The following is an 8,310-nucleotide window of genomic DNA, read 5'->3' on the forward strand; positions in this document are numbered from 1 at the left end:
GTTGATGGTCTGTTCCACAATCAGCTCCTGGCCTGGTTTTGGCTGAAGATATTGAGCTTTTCCACCGCCTCTTGCCACAGATATAGAAAAGTTTTGGTCTTTGCTCTCAAGTCTTACAGCATGACAGCTGCTGCTAGTGGTGGCAGGAATTAAGATTTCCCTAGTTCTGTTCTGGTAGCATAGTGCCTAAAGCACTTGACTGCTAACCAAAAGGCTGGCAGTTCAAACCTACTAGCCACTCCTCGGAAGGAAGGTTGGACAATCTACTTCCATAGTGATACCGCCTCGGAAACCCGAAGAGGGGTCACTATGAGTCAGATCCAACTCAATGGCACATAGCAACAGTAGTCCTGCTCTCATCACTTCCCTATTTTATCCTGAACAACAAGATTCATTGCTCAGGACTTGTGAAATGTAGGAGTGTTCATGTCTTAACTCTCCTCTCTCCATCTCCTCATTTCCTGTTGCCCTTTTCCTTTCTCTTTAACCCTTTCACACCATGCTCTGGTTTCACTCACATCACACACACACACCCACACCCACACCCACACACACACAGAGACTTTTGACCCAAGATATGCCACATCTCCCTACTGAAGTTATCAAGTCTTAGTTGTCATCAGTCTCTTTTGGGTCTTGAAAAATCCTCAGGTGCAGGCAGCCATACTGTGTCAGGAGCATTTATCTTCCATTCAGATGTAGTTGTTTCCAAGATGAGAGGTTGGCGTCACTGGGCTCATTTCTGCTTTGTCCTCTGATGTGATATAGTAGTGTGGAAAGCTAAGGGTTTGTTCCATTGATGCAAGCATGAGTAGAAGGGCTGTATTTGTCTTCTAGAAATAGGATTTGGCAAACATTTTCTATAAAAGGCCAGATAGTAAATATTTTATGGTTATAGGCCATACGGTCTCTGTTGCAAATGCTCGGTTTTGCCATTGTATCAATAAAGCAGTCATATTCTATACGTAAGTGAATGAGTGTGGCTGTGATCCAATAACACTTTATAAAACAGATCACAGGCCATATTTGGCTTAAGGGCCATAGTTTTCTGGCTCCTGTTCTGTTGTTGTGTGCTGTTGAATTGATTCCTATTCATGGTGACCCTACGGGACAGGGTAGAACTGCCCCATAGGGTTTCCTACTTTGTAATCTTTATGAGAGCCAATTGCAAAGTCTTTTCTTTTGGTGAGTTAGCACTATTGACTTCTCGGTTAGCAGCTGAGTGCTTAGCCACTGTGCTATGAGGGCTCCTTGGCTCTTGTCCTATTGCTATTGTTGTTAGGTGCTGCTGAGTTGGCTCTAACTCATAGCAACCCTATGTACAACATAATGAAATACTGCCCAGTCCTATGTCATCCTCACAATCCTTGCTATGCTTGAGCCTATCATTGCAGCCACTGTGTCAATCCATCTCATTGAGGGTCTTCCCCTTTTTTGTTGACCCTCTACTTTACCAAGCATGATATTGTTCTCAGAGACCAGCCCTTTCTGACAACATGACAAAACACCTGAGATGAAGAAGTCTGACTGTTCTTGCTTCTAAGGAACATTCTGGCTGTCCTTCTTCCAAGACGGATTTGTTCGTTCTTCTGGAAGTTCATTGTATTTTCAGTATTCTTTGCCACACACAATTGAAATGCATCAATTCTCCTTCAGTCTTCCTTATTCATTGCCCAGCTTTCACATGCATATGAGGCTATTGAAAATACATTGGCTTGAGTCAAACATACCTTAGTCTTCCTGTCCTAGAATATCTTAAATTGAACAAATGCTGCCATCACAAGATTTCATTTTCTTCCAAAACCTTCACTCTGGCCTAGCTCAGAAATCCTACTAGAACAATTCTCTAATCATATTAAGATCCATTGACTCCAACAATTTTTCACTTTTCATCAACCCTTTATCACCTCTCTTTCCTCTTATCTCACTTGGTTGCATGGATAGTCACTAACGCTATGGCTAGTTTTATTCACACTGGTAACTCTCTTGCCATCTCACCCTCCCCCATTATATGCCTGGCAAAATCTCAACTCTTGAAAAATCTGACCACCAGTTCTCTGGAGTTCCACACCACCCTGCAGAGTGATCTCACTCTAAATTGATGTTCACACATGTCAAATGGGCCCATAGTTATACCACTGAATTTTCCTCAATTGCTTACCTACTTTCTAGATCAATTCCATCCTTTCTTCTCTCTGTAAATTTTTAACCTCAATCCCCTGCTCATTCTCTATTGATGATGTTATTCCTTATTTTAATAAGAAAATAGAAGCAATACAAAGAGAACAGTCTCATCTTCCTACAACCAAATTCACCAAACAACTTGCAATATTCTCTCTTATGTGATAGTAGTTGAACAAATTCTTCTTCTATCTAAACCTCCTTCCATTAAGAAACTTTCTGTGACCCCACACCAACTGCAGTTACTGCCCTATCTGTCTGCTCCACTTTACAACAGTACTCTTTGAAAAGGTTTCTATACAGACATCCTCATATTATGAATACTTGATTTACATCCACCCTACAGGCATGAGCCAACCACCTTAAGAGCCTATTATATTAAACATTCAATGCAAAATTCAGTTAATTAGAAATTTAAAATGCACCACCTACCAAAGCCAAAGATGAGTAAATTGAAAATTTTTATTAACTTATGCAGTCTGAAATTGACTGAAAATGCAATCAGGATGTGTTAATTATCACTGGTGACTGGAATGCAAAAGTTGGAAACAAAGAAGAATCACCAGTAATTCGAAAATTTGGCCTTCATGACAGAAATGATGCTGGAAATTGCATGATAGAATTTTGCAAGACCAATGACTTATTCATTGCAAATACCTTTATTCAACAACACAAACAGCAGCTGTACATGTGGACTTCATCAGATGGAATACACAGGAATCAGATTGACTACATCTGTGGCAAGAGGTGATGGCAAAGCTCATTATCTTCAGCCAAAGCCAGGCCAGGAGCTGATTGTGGAACAGCCATCAACTACTCACATGCAAGTTCAACTTGAAGTTAAAGACAGTTAAAACAAGTCCATGAGAGCCAAAATATGATCTTGAATATATCCATCCTGAATTTAGAGACCATGTAAAGAATAGATTTGATTCATTGAACACCAATGACCCAAAACCAGAAAAATTGTGGGATGACATCAAGAGCATCATACATGAGGAAAGCAAGAGATCACTAAAAAGACAACAAAAGAAGAGAAGACCAAAATGGATGACAGAAGAGACTCTGAAACTTGCCCTTGAGTGGAGAGCAGCTAAAGCAAATGGAAGAAATGATAAGATAAAAGAGTTGAACAGAAGGTTTCAAAGAGCAGCTCGAGCAGACAAAGCCATTACTATAATGAAATGCACAAAGACTTGGAGTTAGAAAACCAAAAGGGAAGAACACACTCAGCATTTCTCAAGCTGAAAGAACTGAGGAAAAAATATAAGCCTCAAGTTGCAATATTGAAAGATTTTATGGTCAAAGTATTGAATGATGCAGGAAACATCAAAAGAAGATGGAAGGAATACACAGAGTCACTGTACCAAAAAGAACTGATCAATCTTCATCCATTTCAGGAGGTGGCATATGATCTACAACCAATGGTACTGAAGGAAGAAGTTGAAGCTGCAATGAAGGAACTGGCGAAGAACAAGGCTCCAGGAATTGACGGAATACCCATTGAGATGTTTCAACAAACAGATGCCCCACTGGAGACACTCACTTGGTTATGCCAAGAGATTTGGAAAATAGCTACCTGGCAACATATGGTACATATTTGTACCCATTTCAAAGAAAGGTGATCCCACAGAATGTGGAAATTATCAAACAATATCATTAATATTGCATGCAAGTAAGATTTACTGAAGATAATTCAAAAACGGTTGTAGCAGTATATTGACAGAGAACTTCCAGAGGTGCAAGCTGGATTCAGAAGAGGATGCGGAACAAGGGATATCATAGCTGCTGTCAAATGGACCCTGGCTCAAAGCAAAGAATACCAAAAAGATGCTTACTTGTGTTTTATTGATTATGCAAAGGCATTCGATTGTGTAGATCATAGCAAATTGTAGATAACATTGAGAAGAATAGTAATTTCTGAGCACTTGATTGTGCTCATGAGAAACCTGTACATTGACTGGGAGGTTATTGTTTGAAGAGAACAAGGGGACACTGCATGGTTTAAAATCAAGATGAGAGTGCATCAGGGTTGTATTCTTTCCCCACACTTGTTCAATCTGTGTGCTGAGCAAATAATCTAAGAAGCTGGACTACATGAAGAAGCACATGGCATCAGGATTAGAGGAAGAATCATTAACAACCTGTGATACATTGATGACACAATTTTGCTTGCTGAAAGTTAGGATGACTTGAGGCACTTACTGATGAAGATTGAAGAATACAGTCTGCAATATGGATTACTTCTCAATATAAAGAAAACAAAAATCCTCACAACTGGACCTATAAGCAGCATCACGATAAATGGAGAAAACATTGAAGTTGTCAAAGACTTCACGTTGCTTTGTTCTACAATCAATGCCAATGGAAGCAGCAGTCAGGACATTAGATGATGTATAGCACTGGGCAAGTTGGCTGCAAAGGACCTCTTTCAAGTGCTGAGGAGCAGGGATGTCTCCTTGAGGACTAAGGTGTGCCTGACACAAGACATGATGTTTTCAATTGCTTCATATGTATGTGAGAGCTGGACAAATAAGGAAGACTGAAGAAGAATTGATGCTTTTGAGTTGTGGTGTTGGCGAGGAATGCTGAAAGTACCGTGGACTGCTAAAAGAACTAATAGGTCTGTCCTGGAGGAAGTGCAGCCAAAATGTTCCTTGGAAACAAGAATGGCCAGGCTTCATCTCACCTACTTTGGTCATGTTGTCAGAAGGGACCATTCCCTGGAGAAGGATGTCATGCTTGGTAAGGTGGAGGGTCGACGAAAGAGGGGAAGGCCCTCAACGACATGGATTGACACAGTGGCTGCAATCATGGGCTCAAGTATAAAAAGGATCATGGAGCTGGTGTGGCACCAGGTGGTGTTTCATTCTGCTGTGCATAGAGTCACTATGAGTCAGACACGACTCAATGGCACCTAACAACAACAACACAGTGGTTCATAATAAGAAATGGGCACAACTTTGTGCAACACATGAAAACATTATTATTACTTTATTATTATGCTAAAGCTATTTTGGTGTATCTAGTAGTGCTTCTTTATGTTTTTATGCATAGAGAGATACATATATATAGTATATATATTATGTACTAAGACAAACATTTGACTATCTGAAGTCAGATACAAACTGTACCTAAATATTCCAACTTACATGAAAATTCGACTTCAAGACAGACTTAAGAATGGAACTTGTTTGTACCCTGGGGACTGCCTATACTTTTATTCTCTACATTCTTGCTTGACATTCTCTCCTCAACCACCTCAAATCCACTAAAATCACTCGTGTTGAGAACAATAATGACTTCTTTCTTGCTGTGGTCAACAGTCAATTCTCTTTACTTATCTGACTCTGTCTCAGTTTCTTAGTGCTGCTATAATAGAAATACCACAAGTGTGTGTCTTTAAAAAACAGAAATTTATTTTCTTAAAGATTAGGAGGCTAGAAGTATGAATTCAGGACACTTGCTCTAAGGGAAAGCTTTCTGTCTCTGTCAGCTTTAGTCAAAGGGGTTTGTCTCTTCAGTTTTTGTTTCTCAGTTCCTTGGCAATCTTCATGTGGCATGGCGTCTATATTATCCCCCCATCTGTGCTTCTTTTCTTCTGTGCCTAATCTGCCTAATCTACTTCGTTTATAAGTCACAAATAATTGACTTAAGACACATCCTACACTGATCATGACATCATTATCATAACAAAGAAAACCCTATTCTTGAATGAGATTACAACCACTGGTACAGGTGTTAAGATTGACATCACATTTTTGGGAGGGTCACAATTCAATCCATAACAGACTCAGAGGCACAACAGCATTTGAAACATGTATTTACTCTTCTCTTCTCAAAATGTCTTCTTTTTCGTTCTGGGATATCACACTTTGGTTTTCCTCCTACCCCTCTGGCCACTCTTTCTTGGTCTCCTTTCTGGTTCATTCTTTTCTAAACTTTAAATACTAGAGTTCCCCTGGGCTCAATTTTTAGCTTTCTTTTCTTCTCACCTTCTAGGTGGTCTTAATAATGGTATGATTTTAAACATCATTTATGTACTGATGACTCCAAAATACATATCTCAAGTTTTGATCTCTCCAATTATTTCCAAATTTGTAAACCTGTTTGTCTACTTGACTGCTAACCAGAAGACTGGTGGTTCAAACCCACCAGCCACTCCTCAGAAGAAAGGTTGGGCAATCTACTTCCGTAGTGATACCGTCTTGGAAACCCAAGGAAGGGTCGCTGTGAGTCGGGTCCAACTCGATGGCACATAACAACAGCAATTCATCTACTCAATAAGTAAACTTGAATATTTAATACACATCATAATCCAAGGTGAACCTCTTGATTCTCTTCATCCCCCAAACCTATTTGTTTCTCATTAAATGGTACCTCCACTCATCTAGTTGATCAAACAAAAACTTTGGAGTCATCTTAAGTCTTCGTTTTCCCTATACTTCAAATCCAATCCACTTTATAATCCTCCAACTATATTTTCAAAATATATCCTATATCTTCCCATTCATCTTCAAACCCTCTCTCACCATCTTGGTCTATCCATTGTGATTATTTAAAAATATATTTACAAATTTGTTGATTCTCTTCCTTCAAAAGTTGAACATAATTCATGTGCTTTTGAGTGTGGATTATGGTTAGTGACTTACCTTTAATGAATAAAATATGATGGCAGTGATGATATGGGATCTCTTGCTCTTGGGAAGCCAGATGCCATGTTATAAAGACATTTAAGCAGCCCTTTGGAGAAACTCATGTAGTGAGGCACAGAGGCCTCCAGTCAACAATCATGACCCATTTTGGAGATATTTTTCAGTCTCAGTCAAACCTTCAGATGACATCAGCACCACAGCTTGACTGTAACTTCATAGGCACCCTGAGCCAGAATCAACTAGCTAAACCACCTCTGGAAAATAAATGTGTGAGATAATAAGTGTTTATTATTTTAAGCTTATTTAACAAGTTTATTATTTTTGGAGTGATTTGTTATTCAATAGTAGGTAACTAATAGACTTCATTTGTTTCTTAGGGTTTCCATAACAAAGTATCACACCCTTAGTGATTTAAAATAGTAGAGATGTAGACTTTTACAGTTCTGGAGGCCAATAGTTCAAAATCAATAGGGCCACACTCCATTTGAAGGTTCGGGAGAGACTCTTCCTGTCTCTTTCAGCTTCTGGTGGCTCCAGGCATTCCTTGACTTGTTGCTGCACGACACCAACTTCTGCCTTTATCTCTACATAACCTTGTCTTCTGTATCTGTGTGTTCTCATCTTCTGTCTTTTTTAGGGACACTTGTCATTTGATTTAGGGCCTGTGGTAGTTAAGGTTGTGTGTCAACTTGGTTGGGCTGTGGTTTTGAGTGGCTGGGCAGCTGGATATAGTTATTCCCCATAAGGAGATTATAATCACCTCCATGGTTGAATCTGCTGTAAGTAGCTAAGTAGTGGTCTTCAGGGTGCAGCCTGCTTTAAGTATATATGGAGAACTTTGAGCAAGCTAGCTTTTGGCACATTTAGATCCTGCATTTGACTGAGGTTTTACAACCAGTGGCCTGCAGTGTTTCCTGCTGATCTTTGGGTTGCTCCTGGACATGTTGCCTGCTTATCCTGGGTGGGACTGTGTCATTTTACCTGCTGACCTTGGTTTCATCAGCCTCAGCAGCCAGCAGCTACTTGATTCAGAAGAAGCCTCCAGCTTCAGTGGGCCTAGAGCTGGAGGCAGAGCTGAAGTCCAAGGTAAAGAGCCTTTACTCAGTCCCTAGAACTGGCACTCTGAAATTGGGCTTCTAGCCTCTGAAACTGTAAGAGAATAAATTCTTATTTGTTAAAGCCATCCACTTGTGGTATGTCTGTGAAAGCAGCACTAGAGAACCAAGATAGGGTCTACAAGAATAATCTAGGTCAATCTCATTTTAAGATCTTTAACTTAATTATATCTGCAAAGACCCATTTTCCAAATAACATCACATTTACAAGTTCTGAGGTTATGATATAGAAATTACATTTTAGGGACCACTATTCAACCCACAAGATGGATCTTGGCTCAAGGCAAAGAATACCAGAAAGAGGTTTACTTGTGTTTTATTGACTATGCAAAGGCATTTGATTGTGTGGATCATGACAA

This window comes from Orycteropus afer, unplaced genomic scaffold, assembly GCF_000298275.1.
Source record: "Orycteropus afer afer isolate SDZICR_OR568_19922 unplaced genomic scaffold, OryAfe1.0 scaffold00054, whole genome shotgun sequence".
Taxonomy (NCBI): domain Eukaryota; kingdom Metazoa; phylum Chordata; class Mammalia; order Tubulidentata; family Orycteropodidae; genus Orycteropus; species Orycteropus afer.